Below are 16743 nucleotides of genomic sequence, written 5' to 3' on the forward strand. Positions count from 1 at the left end.
GTCTGGACTCAGGGGTCCCCTCGATTAGAGTCTCGCAAGGTAGGGAAGGAGGTAGCGGGGCAGTCTATTTACCAATCAGGTAGTTCGGATGAGAGGATGATGAGCTCACAATCCTCGAGCTTGGTGGTTAGGTGGTACGGTCCGCGGCAGCGCCAGCAGGTCCCGGTGCGGATGGTCGTTACAACGGGCCGCGGCAGCGCCAGCAGGTCCCAGGAAGATGAAGGTTGCAGAAGGCCGCGGCAGCGCCAGCAGGTCCCGGTGAGGATGGTCGTTACAACGGGCCGTGGCAGCGCCAGCAGGTCCCAGGAAGATGAATGTTGCAGAAGGCCGCGGCAGCGCCAGCAGGTCCCGGTGAGGATGGTCGTTACAACGGGCCGCGGCAGCGCCAGCAGGTCCCAGGAAGATGAATGTTGCAGAAGGCCGCGGCAGCGCCAGCAGGCAGGACGATGGTTCACAAGAGCGGCTACGGCAGCGCCAGTAGACCGTCAAGGTTGAGTTCACTCGGTGTCTCTCGACTCCAGGATACAACTGCCTTCCTGCTCCGGAGCTGCCTCAGTTATAGGGCTGGTGCCCTTTGATGTCCGGACCCTCGCACTTGGAGGTCGGAGGGTCCGGGATGAAGGTGTCCAGACACCCAGCAGGGGGTGGAGCCAGTGCCTGGGGGAGCTGGGGGCGATCGGCACCTGGCGGGGGAGAGCCCTTGGTACTTCTTTCTCCCATTGACCTGCCAAGTGGTCCGCTCACCTCCTGGGTGGATGGTGGTGCCGGGATGTCGGGGCCGGCCAGGCCCGGGGTTAGGGTCGAGGTGAGGCCATGCGGCCGCGTGGTGCAGGGCCCAAGAGGGCGGCTTGACCCGGCCGGGGAAGCCGGTGGGGCTGGACCCCGTGATGAGTAGGGGTCCGAGGGCAGAGGGTCCGTCGGAAGACGGAGTACGGGTGCTTGTCGCGGGGGTATGCCAGGTGGGCCGGAGTTCGGGCCCTGTCGTGCGGGGAGGGAGCAAACCGTCTGTGAGGCCTGTCCAACATGCGTCCCCCCCAGCTGAAGGCGGGGAGAGTCACCCATCTCCTTGGGGACTCTCTTCGTCGAGGCGGAAAAAGCGGGACAGGCCATCCGCGTTGGCGTGGTCTTGGCCTGGTCGGTGCTCCACGGTGAAGTCCATTCCCTGCAGGGAAATGGACCAGCGCAAGAGTTTTGGGTTCTCCCCCCGCATCTGCATCAGCCATTGCAGGGGTCGATGGTCGGTTTGTACCCGGAAGTGGGTACCGAAGAGATAGGGTCGGAGCTTTTTGAGGGCCCACACTACTGCAAATGCCTCCCTCTCGATGGTGCTCCAACGCTGTTCTCGGGCCAGGAGACGTCGACTGATGAAGGCCACTGGCTGGTCATGACCTTCGGGGTTCAACTGAGAGAGGACGGCTCCGATGCCGTGGTCGGAGGCGTCGGTCTGCACCACAAATTCCCGACTGTAATCGGGGGCCTGGAGCACCGGGGCGGTGCACAGGGCGGCCTTCAGCTTCTCGAAGGCCGCTTGACAATCAGGAGTCCAGTTGACCCGCTTCGGTTGGTTCTTGGATGTGAGACCCGTGAGGGGCCCCACGATGCTGCCGTAGTCCTTCACGAACCACCGGTAGTAGCCGGTGAGCCCCAAGAAGGCTCGGACCTCGGTCTGGGTGACGGGGGGCTGCCAGGACTGGATGGCCGCAATCTTAAGTTGTAGTGGGGCCACTAGCCCGCTTCCCACTTGGTGCCCAAGGTAGGTCACAGACCCTTGGCCAATTTGGCACTTGCCGGCCTTAATGGTGAGGCCGGCCCGCTGGAGGGCTTGTAGGACCTCTTGGAGGTGACGGAGGTGGTCGGACCAGTGGCGGCTGTATACAGCGATATCGTCCAGGTAGGCAGCGCTGAATTCTTCGAGCCCCGCCAAGACCTGGTTCACAAGGCGTTGGAACGTGGCGGGGGCATTCTTCATGCCAAAGGGCATGACCTTAAATTGATAGTGGCCATCGGGGGTGGAGAAGGCTGACCGTTCCTGAGCCCTGGGTGTGAGGCCGATCTGCCAGTAGCCCGCCGTTAGGTCGAAGATACTAAGGTAGCGGGCGGCCCCCAGCCGGTCGATCAGCTCGTCTGCTCGGGGGATGGGATGAGCGTCGGTCCGGGTGACAGCGTTCACGCCCCGGTAGTCGACGCAGAATCTTAGTTCAGGTGCGGTGCCGGGGGCAGCGGCCTTGGGAACTAATACAACCGGACTGGCCCAGGGACTGTCCGAGGGCTCGATGACCCCGATCGTGAGCATCTTGGCCACTTCCGCCTGTATGCAGGCCCGTACCCGATCTGGTACGCGGTAGGCCCGGTGCCGGACAGGGGGACTGTCCCCGGTGTCTACGTCGTGCAAACACCAAGGGGTGACCCCGGGGGTGAGGGAGAACAGGGCAGCGAACTGCAGCAGGAGGTCCCGGCAGTCCTGGCGTTGCTCCGAGGTGAGGGCGTCAGGGAGCCGGACCCCGTCCACGGAGCCGTCCTTCTCCTGAGTCTTCAGGAGATCCGGGAGGGGCTCGGAGTCTTCTTCTGTACCACTGTCTGTAGCCATCAAGAGGCTTAGTTCGGAGCGCACAAAGTGTGGTTTGAGCCGGTTGGTGTGGAGGACCCGAAGGGGGTTCCGGGGGGACCTCATGTCGATGAGGTAAGTGACGGGGCTTTTACGCTCGACCACTTTGAAGGGCCCCGTCCACTTATCTTGCAGGGCACATGGTTCGGTGGGGGACATCACCCATACTTGCTGCCCAGGCTCGAATTCAACGGAGGAGGCATTGTGATCATACCACCTCTTCATGTCCTCCTGGCTGGCCTCGAGGTTCGCCTTGGCCATCTCCCTGAAGCGCCGGGTCTGGTTTCGTAAGGCCAGGATGTATTTGAAGACGTCTGGAGGGGTCGTTAAGGGGGCCATCTCCCAACCTTCCTTGACTAGGCTGAGGGGCCCTCGCACAGGGTGTCCGTACAGGAGTTCGAAGGGGCTAAAACCGAGGGACATCTGGGGAACTTCCCGGTAGGCGAAGAGGAGGCACGGGAGCAGTACATCCCACTGGCGACGGAGAGGCTCTTCCAATCCCCCAATCATCCCCTTGAGGGTGCGGTTAAAACGCTCCACTAGTCCGTTCCCTTGGGGGTGATAGGGGGTCGTGAATCTGTAGGTGACCCCGCATTGTTGCCAGAGGGACTTCATGTATTTAGATATGAAATTCGTACCTCGGTCGCTGACGACTTCTCGGGGGAAGCCTACCCGGGAGAAGATCCCCATCAGGGCCCGGCCAACCACCGGAGCTGTCACTGTCCGTAGGGGTACCGCCTCGGGGTAGCGGGTGGCATGGTCCACTAGTACCAAGATGAACCTGTGTCCTTGTGCCGTGCGGGGGTCCAAAGGCCCCACAATGTCTATCCCCACCCTCTCGAACGGGGTGGCGACCACCGGGAAGGGTTGCAGAGGGGCCTTCAGCTTCCGACCACTCTTCCCGCTGGCTTGGCATGTGGGGCAAGATCGGCAGTGGTTCAGGACGTCATTCCTCATTTTCGGCCAGAAAAAGTGGGTCACCAGGCGACTGTACGTTTTGTCCTGGCCCAGGTGTCCAGCCAGGGGGACATCGTGGGCTAAGTTGAGCAGAAAGTCTCGGAAGCGGAGCGGTACCACCAGAACTCGACCGGCCCCCAGCTCGGCGATTCTTTGCTCGCTGTAGAGCAGGTCGTTATCCCAGTAGACCCAGTGGGTTCCGGTGGTGTCCCCGGCGTTTTGGGTACTGGCTTGTTGGCGGAGTCCCTCGAGGGAGGGACAGGTCTTTTGTTCCTGGCGGAACTGTTCTTGGGTGGGCCCCCCTTCTTGACGCCACTGAGCCAGATCCGGAAGGTCCTGGTGTTGCGCGTCTTCTTCGGTAGTCGGGTCCGGGAGGTCGGACTCGCCGTTGTCCTCTACGGGGGCAACCGGGGGCGGAGGTGCTGGCCATTCGGTTTCTTCGGATCGGGGGGCGGCACGGGCGGCCATGGATCGGGTGGTTATGCAGGCCCAGTCCGGGAGGCCCAGCATCCCCAGGTGCTCTCTTTTCTCGACGGTGGCCCACGGGGAACTCTCGAGGTCATTCCCCAGGAGGCAGTCCACGGGGGCATCGTCCCGGACCGTCACCTTCAGTAGGCCGGAGACCCCCCCCCATTCAAATGGGACGCAGGCCATCTTACACATACTCTCAGAGTTATCTGCCGAGCGGACGGGGCAGAGAATGTTCGGCAGGATCTGCTCGGGCTTCACCAGATGACAGCGGACGGCCGTTACGCTGGCGCCGGTGTCACGCAAGGCCTCGGCTCTCTGTCCATTAATGGTCACCCACTGACCGTATTTTCTGGTGTTGGCGGGTAGGGGAGCCCGCGGAACCATGTCTCTTCCCCCTAAGCATGCCAGGACCATGGCGGCCGGTTCCCACCCTTGCTGGGCCGGCTCGTACTCTTCGGGTCCCTCCGATGATTGCTCTTCCCCTAGGGCAGCGGCAGCTACCTGGCGGGGCTTGGGTGTTTGGTTTAGCGGGCAGTTCGGGTCGTTGGCGTAGTGGCCTAGTCGCTGGCACCGGTGGCACGTGACGTTGGCTCGGTACCCAGGCCGCAACGGGGGGTTGCCCCGGCCGGCCGGAGGCGGGGTGCTGGCCACGGGTGTTGCTGGTAAGGCGTCTCTCCCTCGCCCCGGGCCCCCTCCTCCTCCCCGAGGACGGTGCTGGCCTTGGTTGCTTCTGTTCTGGTCGTGTGGCCCTCTCCGGCCCACTCGGGTGCTTTCCCACCGGTCAGCTTCGGCGGCGAGCTGCCGGGGGTCAGTCAGCTTACTGTCGAGTAGGTGCTGCCTGAGCTCGACGAAACAGTTGTTTGACAGGTGCTCCCATACCATAAGGTTGAAGAGTTGTTCGTAGGTGGTGACCTGACTTCCCTTGATCCAACCCTCGAAGGCCCGGCTAAAATAGTTCACGTATTCCACCCAAGTTGTACCTGGGATCCGGGTGCAATCTCTGAACCTCTGGCGGTACATCTCGGGCGTGAGGCCGTAGCGGGTGAGGAGGGCAGCCTTCATGTGGTCGTAGGACGACATTTGGTGATCGGGGAGCTGCAGCAGGGCATCGCGACCCTCGTTGATAAATCTCCCCCAAAGTCCGGCTCCCCAATCACTCCGGTCGATCCGGTGGGAGGTCATGGCGATCTCATAGGCTTTAAACCACTGTTGTATGTCGTCTTCTCGGACATATTCGCGGACAACATCCTTGGGGATGTGAACTTTTTTCTCACTTGGCCCCGGGGTGTGTGGTCGCTCAGGCACCCCCAGTTCCTTATTCTGTTTGCGCAGTTCTATTTCCGCTAGTCGGCGCTCGTGCTCGAGCGTTATTTTTTTCTCTTCCAGCTCTCTCTGTCTCTGCTTTTCTTCTCGTTCCTCTCGAAGCCGCATATGCTCGAGGTTGAGTTTCTGTTCAGCTAACTTGAGTTCCCCATCCATCTTGAGTCGTGCCATCTCCAACTCGTGTAATCTGACTCTCTCTCTTTCTCGGATCTCCTCCTGTGGGAGGCCCGTTCCCCGCTCCTCGGGAGCCGTGGCGTTCTCCTCTGGTGTGACGCTGTTTTGGTCGGAGGGTCCTGTGACCCCAGTTTCTGTCCATGACTCAAGAGCGCGCTTTAGATCATCCTTGGTACTCAGGCCGGTGGTAGCAATGCCAAGTTCTATGCAAAATTGTCTCAGTTCGCGGTGGTTGTATTCTTCTAATTTCTCCATTTGGAATTTCTCGGTGGAGCTGCTATCTTTGGTCGACATCGTGCTTATGTCGTGGGGTGAGCTACTCTCTGTACGATTACGCGTTGATTCGGATCGCGCCGCTGGCCACCAATGTTAGAAAAGGTAGACGGACCAGGAGGGCCGGCCGGGGTCAGGGGGAGAGGTCTCCGGGGAGAGCCGTCTCCAGTGATCGTACAGACAAGTAACTTCTCCCCCACAGACAGATATCACACACGGATAAGGTTCAGTGTTCTTTATAAGCACTTATTTAAGGTACGGTTGAATGGTACAAGGAGGTCTGGACTCAGGGGTCCCCTCGATTAGAGTCTCGCAAGGTAGGGAAGGGGGTAGCGGGGCAGTCTATTTACCAATCAGGTAGTTCGGATGAGAGGATGATGAGCTCACAATCCTCGAGCTTGGTGGTTAGGTGGTACGGTCCGCGGCAGCGCCAGCAGGTCCCGGTGCGGATGGTCGTTACAACGGGCCGCGGCAGCGCCAGCAGGTCCCAGGAAGATGAAGGTTGCAGAAGGCCGCGGCAGCGCCAGCAGGTCCCGGTGAGGATGGTCGTTACAACGGGCCGTGGCAGCGCCAGCAGGTCCCAGGAAGATGAATGTTGCAGAAGGCCGCGGCAGCGCCAGCAGGTCCCGGTGAGGATGGTCGTTACAACGGGCCGCGGCAGCGCCAGCAGGTCCCAGGAAGATGAATGTTGCAGAAGGCCGCGGCAGCGCCAGCAGGCAGGACGATGGTTCACAAGAGCGGCTACGGCAGCGCCAGTAGACCGTCAAGGTTGAGTTCACTCGGTGTCTCTCGACTCCAGGATACAACTGCCTTCCTGCTCCGGAGCTGCCTCAGTTATAGGGCTGGTGCCCTTTGATGTCCGGACCCTCGCACTTGGAGGTCGGAGGGTCCGGGATGAAGGTGTCCAGACACCCAGCAGGGGGTGGAGCCAGTGCCTGGGGGAGCTGGGGGCGATCGGCACCTGGCGGGGGAGAGCCCTTGGTACTTCTTTCTCCCATTGACCTGCCAAGTGGTCCGCTCACCTCCTGGGTGGATGGTGGTGCCGGGATGTCGGGGCCGGCCAGGCCCGGGGTTAGGGTCGAGGTGAGGCCATGCGGCCGCGTGGTGCAGGGCCCAAGAGGGCGGCTTGACCCGGCCGGGGAAGCCGGTGGGGCTGGACCCCGTGATGAGTAGGGGTCCGAGGGCAGAGGGTCCGTCGGAAGACGGAGTACGGGTGCTTGTCGCGGGGGTATGCCAGGTGGGCCGGAGTTCGGGCCCTGTCGTGCGGGGAGGGAGCAAACCGTCTGTGAGGCCTGTCCAACACTGCTGGCCCCCTCACTCCCTAACAATAAGTGTATTTCTGTGTGCATTTCCCCTCGCACCTCTGGGGTGCCTGCTGCTGGCCCCTCCGCTCCCTAACAATAAGTGTATTTCTGTGTCCATTTCCCCTCGTACCTCTGGGGGGCTGGCTGCTGGCCCCTCCGCTCCCTAACAATAAGTGTATTTCTGTGTCCATTTCCCCTCGCACCTCTGGGGGCTGGATGCTGGCCCCTCCACTCCTTAGCAATAAGTGTATTTCTGTGTCCATTTCTCCTCACACCTCTGGGGTGCCTGCTGCTGGCCCCTCCTCTCCCTAACAATAAGTGTATTTCTGTGTCCATTTCCCCTCACACCTCTGGGGGGCTGGCTGCTGGCCCCTCCGCTCCCTAACAATAAGTGTATTTCTGTGTCCATTTCCCCTCACACCTCGAGGGGGCTGGCTACTGGCCCCCCGCTCCCTAACAATAAGTGTTTTTCTATGTCCATTTCCCCTTGCACCTCTGGGGGCTGGCTGCTGGCCCCTCCACTCCCTAGCAATAAGTGTATTTCTGTGTCCATTTCTCCTCACACCTCTGGGGTGCCTGCTGCTGGCCCCTCCTCTCCCTAACAATAAGTGTATTTCTGTGTCCATTTCCCCTCTGTTAGAAAAGGTAGACGGACCGGGAGGGCCGGCCGGGGTCAGGGGGAGAGGTCTCCGGGGAGAGCCGTCTCCAGCGATCGTACAGACAAGTAACTTCCCCCCCCCACAGACAGGAATCACACACGGATAAGGTTCAGGGTTCTTTATAGGTACTTAGTTATGATACGGTAGAATGGTACAAGGAGGTCTGGACGCCGGGGTCCCCTCGATTAGAGTCTCGTAAGGTAGGGAAGGGGGTAGCGGGTCAGTCTATTTACCAATCAGGTAGTTCGGATGAGATGATGATGAGCTCACAATCCTCGAGCTTGGTGTTTAGGTGGCACGGTCCGCGGCAGCGCCAGCAGGTCCCGGTAAGGATGGTTGAGACAACGGGCCGCGGCAGCGCCAGCAGGTCCCCGGAAGATGTACGGTCCGCGGCAGCGCCAGCAGGTCCCGGTGAGGATGGTCGTTACAACGGGCCGCGGCAGCGCCAGCAGGTCCCAGGAAGATGTACGGTCCGCGGCAGCGCCAGCAGGTCCCGGTGAGGATGGTCGTTACAACGGGCCGCGGCAGCGCCAGCAGGTCCCAGGAAGATGACGGTCGTTACAACGGGCCGCGGCAGCGCCAGCAGGTCCCAGGAAGATGACGGTAGCAGGAGGCCGCGGCAGCGCCAGCAGGCAGGACGATGGTTCACAAGAGCGGGCTACGGCAGCGCCAGTAGACCGTCAGGGTTGAGTTCACTCGGTGTCTCTCGACTCCAGGATACAACTGCCTTCCTGCTCCGGAGCTGTCTTAGTTATAGGGCTGGTGCCCTTTGATGTCCGGACCCTCGCACTTGGAGGTCGGAGGGTCCGGGATGAAGGTGTCCAGACACCCAGCAGGGGGTGGAGCCAGCGCCTGGGGGCTGCTGGAGGCGATCAACACCTGGCGGGGGAAGAGCTCTTGACGCTTCGTTCTCCCATTGACCTGCCAAGTGGTCCGCTCACCTCCTGGGTGGATGGTGGTGCCGGGATGTCGGGGCCGGCCAGGCCCGGGGTTAGGGTCGAGGTGAGGCCACGCGGCCGCGTGGTGCAGGGCCCAAGATGGCGGCTTGACCCGGCCGGGGAAGCCGGTGGGGCTGGACCCCGTGATGAGTAGGGGTTCGAGGGCAGAGGGTCCGTCGGGAGACGGAGGACAGGGCTTGTCACGGGGGTATGCCGGGTGGCCCGGAGCTCGGGCCCCGTCGTGCGGGGGGGGGAGCAAGCCCTCTGGGTGGCCTGTCCAACATGCGTCCCCCCCAGCTGAAGGCGGGGAGAGTCACCCATCTCCTTGGGGACTCTCTTCGTCGAGGCGGAAAAAGCGGGACAGGCCGTCCGCGTTGGCGTGGTCTTGGCCCGGTCGGTGCTCCACAGTGAAGTCCATTCCCTGCAGGGAAATGGACCAGCGCAAGAGTTTTGGGTTCTCCCCCCGCATCTGCATTAGCCATTGCAGGGGTCGATGGTCGGTTTGTACCCGGAAGTGGGTACCGAAGAGATAGGGTCGGAGCTTTTTGAGGGCCCACACTACTGCAAATGCCTCCCTCTCGATTGTGCTCCAACGCTGTTCTCGGGCCAGGAGACGTCGACTGATGAAGGCCACCGGCTGGTCATGACCTTCGGGGTTCAGCTGAGAGAGGACGGCCCCGATGCCGTGGTCGGAGGCGTCGGTCTGCACTACAAATTCCCGACTGTAATCGGGGGCCTGGAGCACCGGGGCGGTGCACAGGGCGGCCTTCAGCTCCTCGAAGGCCGCTTGACAATCAGGAGTCCAGTGGACCCGCTTCGGTTGATTCTTGGATGTGAGACCCGTGAGGGGCCCCACGATGCTGCCGTAGTCCTTCACGAACCGCCGGTAGTAGCCGGTGAGCCCCAAGAAGGCTCGGACCTCGGTCTGGGTGACGGGGGGCTGCCAGGACTGGATGGCAGCAATCTTAAGTTGTAGTGGGGCCACCAGCCCGCTTCCCACTTGGTGCCCAAGGTAGGTCACAGACCCTTGGCCAATTTGGCACTTGCCGGCTTTAATGGTGAGGCCGGCCCGCTGGAGGGCTTGGAGGACCTCTTGGAGGTGACGGAGGTGGTCGGACCAGTGGCGGCTGTATACAGCGATATCGTCCAGGTAGGCAGCGCTGAATTCTTCGAGCCCTGCCAAGACCTGGTTCACAAGACGTTGGAATGTGGCGGGGGCATTCTTCATGCCAAAGGGCATGACCTTAAATTGATAGTGGCCATCGGGGGTGGAGAAGGCTGACCGTTCCTGAGCCCTGGGTGTGAGGCCGATCTGCCAGTAGCCCGCCGTTAGGTCGAAGATACTAAGGTAGCGGGCGGCCCCCAGCCGGTCGATCAGCTCGTCTGCTCGGGGGATGGGATGAGCGTCGGTCCGGGTGACAGCGTTCAAGCCCCGGTAGTCGACGCAGAATCTCAGTTCAGGGGCGGTGCCGGGGGCAGCGGCCTTGGGAACTAATACAACCGGACTGGCCCAGGGACTGTCCGAGGGCTCGATGACCCCGATCGTGAGCATCTTGGCCACTTCCTCCTGTATGCAGGCCCGTACCCGATCTGGTACGCGGTAGGCCCGGTGCCGGACAGGGGGACTGTCCCCGGTGTCTATGTCGTGCAAACACCAAGGGGTGACCCCGGGGGTGAGGGAGAACAGGGCAGCGAACTGCAGCAGGAGGTCCCGGCAGTCCTGGCGTTGCTCCGAAGTGAGGGCGTCGGAGAGCCGGACCCCATCCACGGAGCCGTCCTTCTCCTGAGTCTTTAAGAGATCCGGGAGGGGCTCGGAGTCTTCTTCTGTACCACTGTCGGTCGCCATCAGGAGGCTTAGTTCGGAGCGCACAAAGTGTGGTTTGAGCCGGTTGGTGTGGAGGACCCGCAGGGGGTTCCGGATGGACCCCATGTCGATGAGGTAAGTGACGGGGCTTTTACGCTCGACCACTTTGAAGGGCCCCGTCCACTTGTCTTGCAGGGCACATGGTTCGGTGGGGGACATCACCCATACTTGCTGCCCAGGCTCGAACTCAACGGAGGAGGCATTGTGATCATACCACCTTTTCATGTCCTCCTGACTGGCCTCGAGGTTCGCCTTGGCCATCTCCCTGAAGCGCCGGGTCTGGTTTCGTAGGGCCAGGATGTATTTGAAGACGTCGGGAGGGGTCGTTAAGGGGGCCAACTCCCAACCTTCCTTGACTAGGCTGAGGGGCCCTCGCACAGGGTGCCCGTACAAGAGTTCGAAAGGGCTAAAGCCGAGGGACTTCTGGGGGACTTCTCGGTAAGCGAAGAGGAGGCACGGGAGCAGCACATCCCACTGGCGACGGAGAGGCTCTTCCAATCCCCCAATCATCCCCTTGAGAGTGCGGTTAAAACGCTCCACTAGTCCGTTCCCTTGGGGGTGATAGGGGGTCGTGAATCTGTAGGTGACCCCGCATTGTTGCCAGAGGGATTTCATGTATTTAGATATGAAATTCGTACCTCGGTCGCTGACGACTTCTCGGGGGAAGCCTACCCTGGAGAAGATCCCCATCAGGGCCCGGCCAACCACCGGGGCTGTCACTGTCCGTAGGGGCACCGCCTCGGGGTAGCGGGTGGCATGGTCCACTAGTACCAAGATGAACCTGTGTCCTTGTGCCGTGCGGGGGTCCAGAGGCCCCACAATGTCTATCCCCACCCTCTCGAACGGGGTGGTGACCACCGGGAAGGGTTGCAGAGGGGCCTTCAGCTTCCGACCACTCTTCCCGCTGGCTTGGCACGTGGGGCAAGATCGGCAGTGGTTCAGGACGTCATTCCTCATTTTTGGCCAGAAAAAGTGGGTCACCAGGCGACTGTATGTTTTGTCCTGGCCCAGGTGTCCAGCCAGGGGGACATCGTGGGCCAGGTTGAGCAGAAAGTCTCGGAAGCGGAGCGGTACCACCAGAACTCGCCCGGCCCCCAGCTCGGCGATTCTTTGCTCGCTGTAGAGCAGGTTGTTGTCCCAGTAGACCCAGTGGGTTCCGGTGGTGTCCCCTGCGTTTTGGGTATCGGCTTGTTGGCGGAGTCCCTCGAGGGAGGGACAGGTCTTTTGTTCCTGGCGGAACTGTTCTTGGGTGGGCCCCCCCTCTTGACGCCACTGAGCCAGGTCCGGAAGGTCCTGGTGTTGTGCGTCTGCTTCGATAGTCGGGTCCGGGAGGTCGGCCTCGCTGTTGTCCTCGACGGGGGCAACCGAGGGCGGAGCTGCCGGCCATTCGGTTTCTTCTGATCGGGGGGTGGCCCGGGCGGCCATGGATCGGGTGGTTATGCAGGCCCAGTCCGGGAGGCCCAGCATCCCCAGGTGCTCTCTTTTCTCGACGGTGGCCCACGGGGAGCTCTCGAGGTCATTCCCCAGGAGGCAGTCCACGGGGGCATCGTCCCGGACCGTCACCTTCAGTAGGCCGGAGACCCCTCCCCACTCAAACGGGACGCAGGCCATCTTACACATGCTCTCAGAGTTATCTGCCGAGCGGACGGGGCAGAGAATGTTCGGCAGGATCTGCTCGGGCTTCACCAGATGACAGCGGACGGCCGTCACGCTGGTGCCGGTGTCACGCAAGGCCTCGGCTCTCTGTCCATTAATGGTCACCCACTGACCGTATTTTCTGGTGTTGGCGGGTAGGGGAGCCCGCGGAACCATGTCTCTTCCCCCTAGGCATGCCAGGACCATGGCGGCCGGTTCCCACCCTTGCTGGGCCGGCTCGTACTCTTCGGGTCCCTCCGAGGATTGCTCTTCCCCTAGGGCAGCGGCCGCTACCTGGCGGGGCTTGGGTGTTTGATTTAGCGGGCAGTTCGGGTCATTGGCGTAGTGGCCTAGTCGCTGGCACCGGTGGCACGTGACGTTGGCTCGGTACCCAGGCCGCAACGGGGGGTTGCCCCGGCCGGCCGGAGGCGGGGTGCTGGCCACGGGTGTTGTTGGTAAGGCGTCTCTCCCTCGCCCCTGGCCCCCTCCTCCTCCCCGAGGACGGTGCTGGCCTTGGTTGCCTCTGTTCTGGTCGTGGGGCCCTCTCCGGCCCACTCGGGTGCTTTCCCACCGGTCAGCTTCGGCGGCGAGCTGCCGGGGGTCGGTCAGTTTACTGTCGAGTAGGTGCTGCCGGAGCTCGACGAAACAGTTGTTTGACAGGTGCTCCCATACCATAAGGTTGAAGAGTTGTTCGTAAGTGGTGACCTGACTTCCCTTGATCCACCCTTCGAATGCCCGGCTGAAATAGTTCACGTATTCTACCCACGTTGTACCTGGGATCCGGGTGCAATCTCTGAACCTCTGGCGGTACATCTCGGGCGTGAGGCCGTAGCGGGTGAGGAGGGCAGCCTTCATGTGGTCGTAGGACGACATTTGGTGATCGGGGAGCTGCAGCAGGGCATCGCGACCCTCGTTGATAAATCTCCCCCAAAGTCCGGCTCCCCAATCACTCCGGTCGATGCGGTGGGAGGTCATTGCGATCTCATAGGCTTTAAACCACTGTTGTATGTCGTCTTCTCGGACATATTCGCGGACAACATCCTTGGGGATGTGAACTTTTTTCTCACTTGGCCCCGGGGTGTGTGGTCGCTCAGGCACCCCCAGTTCCTTATTCTGTTTGCGCAGTTCTATTTCCGCTAGTCGGCGCTCGTGCTCGAGCGTTATTTTTTTCTCTTCCAGCTCTCTCTGTCTCTGCTTTTCTTCTCGTTCCTCTCGAAGCCGCATATGCTCGAGGTTAAGTTTCTGTTCAGCTAACTTGAGTTCCCCATCCATCTTGAGTCGTGCCATCTCCAACTCGTGTAATCTGACTCTGTCTCTTTCTCGTATCTCCTCTTGCGGAAGGCCCGTTCCCCGCTCCTCGGGAGCCGTGGCGTTCCCCTCTGGTGTGATGCTGGTTTGGTCGGGGGGTCCTGTGACCCCCGTTTCTGTCCATGACTCCAGAGCGCGCTTTAGATCATCCTTGGTACTCAGGCCGGTGGTAGCAATGCCAAGTTCTATGCAAAATTGTCTCAGTTCGCGGTGGTTGTATTCTTCTAATTTCTCCATTTGGAATTTCTCGGTGGAGCTGCTATCTTTGGTCGACATCGTGTTTTTGTCGTGGGGTGAGCTACTCTCTGTACGCTTACGCGTTGATTCGGATCGCGCCGCTGGCCACCAATGTTAGAAAAGGTAGACGGACCGGGAGGGCCGGCCGGGGTCAGGGGGAGAGGTCTCCGGGGAGAGCCGTCTCCAGCGATCGTACAGACAAGTAACTTCCCCCCCCCACAGACAGGAATCACACACGGATAAGGTTCAGGGTTCTTTATAGGTACTTAGTTATGATACGGTAGAATGGTACAAGGAGGTCTGGACGCCGGGGTCCCCTCGATTAGAGTCTCGTAAGGTAGGGAAGGGGGTAGCGGGTCAGTCTATTTACCAATCAGGTAGTTCGGATGAGATGATGATGAGCTCACAATCCTCGAGCTTGGTGTTTAGGTGGCACGGTCCGCGGCAGCGCCAGCAGGTCCCGGTAAGGATGGTTGATACAACGGGCCGCGGCAGCGCCAGCAGGTCCCCGGAAGATGTACGGTCCGCGGCAGCGCCAGCAGGTCCCGGTGAGGATGGTCGTTACAACGGGCCGCGGCAGCGCCAGCAGGTCCCAGAAAGATGTACGGTCCGCGGCAGCGCCAGCAGGTCCCGGTGAGGATGGTCGTTACAACGGGCCGCGGCAGCGCCAGCAGGTCCCAGGAAGATGACGGTCGTTACAACGGGCCGCGGCAGCGCCAGCAGGTCCCAGGAAGATGACGGTAGCAGGAGGCCGCGGCAGCGCCAGCAGGCAGGACGATGGTTCACAAGAGCGGGCTACGGCAGCGCCAGTAGACCGTCAGGGTTGAGTTCACTCGGTGTCTCTCGACTCCAGGATACAACTGCCTTCCTGCTCCGGAGCTGTCTTAGTTATAGGGCTGGTGCCCTTTGATGTCCGGACCCTCGCACTTGGAGGTCGGAGGGTCCGGGATGAAGGTGTCCAGACACACAGCAGGGGGTGGAGCCAGCGCCTGGGGGCTGCTGGAGGCGATCGGCACCTGGCGGGGGAAGAGCTCTTGACGCTTCGTTCTCCCATTGACCTGCCAAGTGGTCCGCTCACCTCCTGGGTGGATGGTGGTGCCGGGATGTCGGGGCCGGCCAGGCCCGGGGTTAGGGTCGAGGTAAGGCCACGCGGCCGCGTGGTGCAGGGCCCAAGATGGCGGCTTGACCCGGCCGGGGAAGCCGGTGGGGCTGGACCCCGTGATGAGTAGGGGTTCGAGGGCAGAGGGTCCGTCGGGAGACGGAGGACAGGGCTTGTCACGGGGGTATGCCGGGTGGCCCGGAGCTCGGGCCCTGTCGTGCGGGGGGGAGCAAGCCCTCTGGGTGGCCTGTCCAACACCCTCGCACCTCTATGGTGCCTGCTGCTGGCCCCTCCGCTCCCTAACAATAAGTGTATTTCTGTGTCCATTTCCCCTCGCACCTATGGGGTGCCTGCTGCTGGCCCCTCCGCTCCCTAACAATAAGTGTATTTCTGTGTCCATTTCCCCTTGCACCTCTGGGGGGCTGGCTGCTGGCCCCTCCGCTCCCTAACAATAAGTGTATTTCTGTGTCCATTTCCCCTCGCACCTCTGGGGGCTGGCTGCTGGCCCCTCCACTCCTTAGCAATAAGTGTATTTCTGTGTCCATTTCCCCTCACACCTCTGGGGGTCTGGCTGCTGGCCCCCTCACTCCCTAACAATAAGTGTATTTCTGTGTGCATTTCCCCTCGCACCTCTGGGGTGCCTGCTGCTGGCCCCTCCACTCCCTAGCAATAAGTGTATTTCTGTGTCCATTTCTCCTCACACCTCTGGGGGTCTGGCTGTTGGCCCCTCCGCTCCCTAACAATAAGTGTATTTCTGTGTCCATTTCCCTTCACACCTCTGGGGGTCTGGCTGCTGGCCCCTTCACTCCCTAACAATAAGTGTATTTTTGTGTGCATTTCCCCTTGCACCTCTGGGGTGCCTGCTGCGGGCCCCTCCGCTCCCTAACAATAAGTGTATTTCTGTGTCCATTTTTCCTCACACCTCTGGGGGTCTGGCTGCTGGCCCCTCCGCTCCCTAACAAAAAGTGTATTTCTGTGTCCATTTCCCCTCACACCTCTGGGGGTCTGGCTGCTGGCCCCCTCACTCCCTAACAATAAGTGTATTTCTGTGTCCATTTCCCCTCGCACCTCTGGGGTGCCTGCTGCTGGCCCCTCCACTCCCTAACAATAAGTGTATTTCTGTGTCCATTTCCCCTCACATCTCTGGGGGTCTGGCTGCTGGCCCCTCCGCTCCCTAACAATAAGTGTATTTCTGGGTCCATTTCCCCTCTCACCTCTGGGGTGCCTGCTGCTGGCCCCTCCGCTCCCTAACAATAAGTGTATTTCTGTGTCCATTTCCCCTCACACCTCTGGGGGTCTGGCTGCTGGCCCCTCCGCTCCCTAACAAAAAGTGTATTTCTGTGTCCATTTCCCCTCGCACCTCTGGGGTGCCTGCTGCTGGCCCCTCTGCTCCCTAACAATAAGTGTATTTCTGTGTCCATTTCCCCTCGCACCTCTGGGGGGCTGGCTGCTGGCCCCTCCGCTCCCTAACAATAAGTGTATTTCTGTGTCCATTTCCCCTCACACCTCTGGGGGTCTGGCTGCTGGCCCCTCCGCTCCCTAACAATAAGTGTATTTCTGTGTCCATTTCCCCTCGCACCTCTGGGGTGCCTGCTGCTGGCCCCTCCGCTCCCTAACAATAAGTGTATTTCTGTGTCCATTTCCCCTCACACCTCTGGGGTGCCTGCTGCTGGCCCCCCCGCTCCCTAACAATAAGTGTATTTCTGTGTCCATTTCCCCTCGCACCTCTGGGGTGCCTGCTCCTGGCCCCTCCGCTCCCTAACAATAAGTGTATTTCTGTGTCCATTTCCCCTCGCACCTCTGGGGGGGCTGGCTAATAGCCCCTCCGCTCCCTAACAATAAGTGTATTTCTGTGTCCATTTCCCCTCACACCTCTGGGGGTCTGGCTGCTGGCCC

General features: G+C 61.0%; 1 protein-coding gene across 5 annotated transcripts in view; it reads left to right on the forward strand.

The window, feature by feature from the left end:
- FGF12 (fibroblast growth factor 12) overlaps positions 1-16743 on the forward strand; it is a 909266-nt gene that overhangs the window by 644649 nt on the left and 247874 nt on the right. The gene's annotated exons all lie outside the window — the stretch shown is intronic.

Source organism: Triturus cristatus, chromosome 11 (assembly GCF_964204655.1).
Source record: "Triturus cristatus chromosome 11, aTriCri1.1, whole genome shotgun sequence".
Lineage (NCBI taxonomy): Eukaryota > Metazoa > Chordata > Amphibia > Caudata > Salamandridae > Triturus > Triturus cristatus.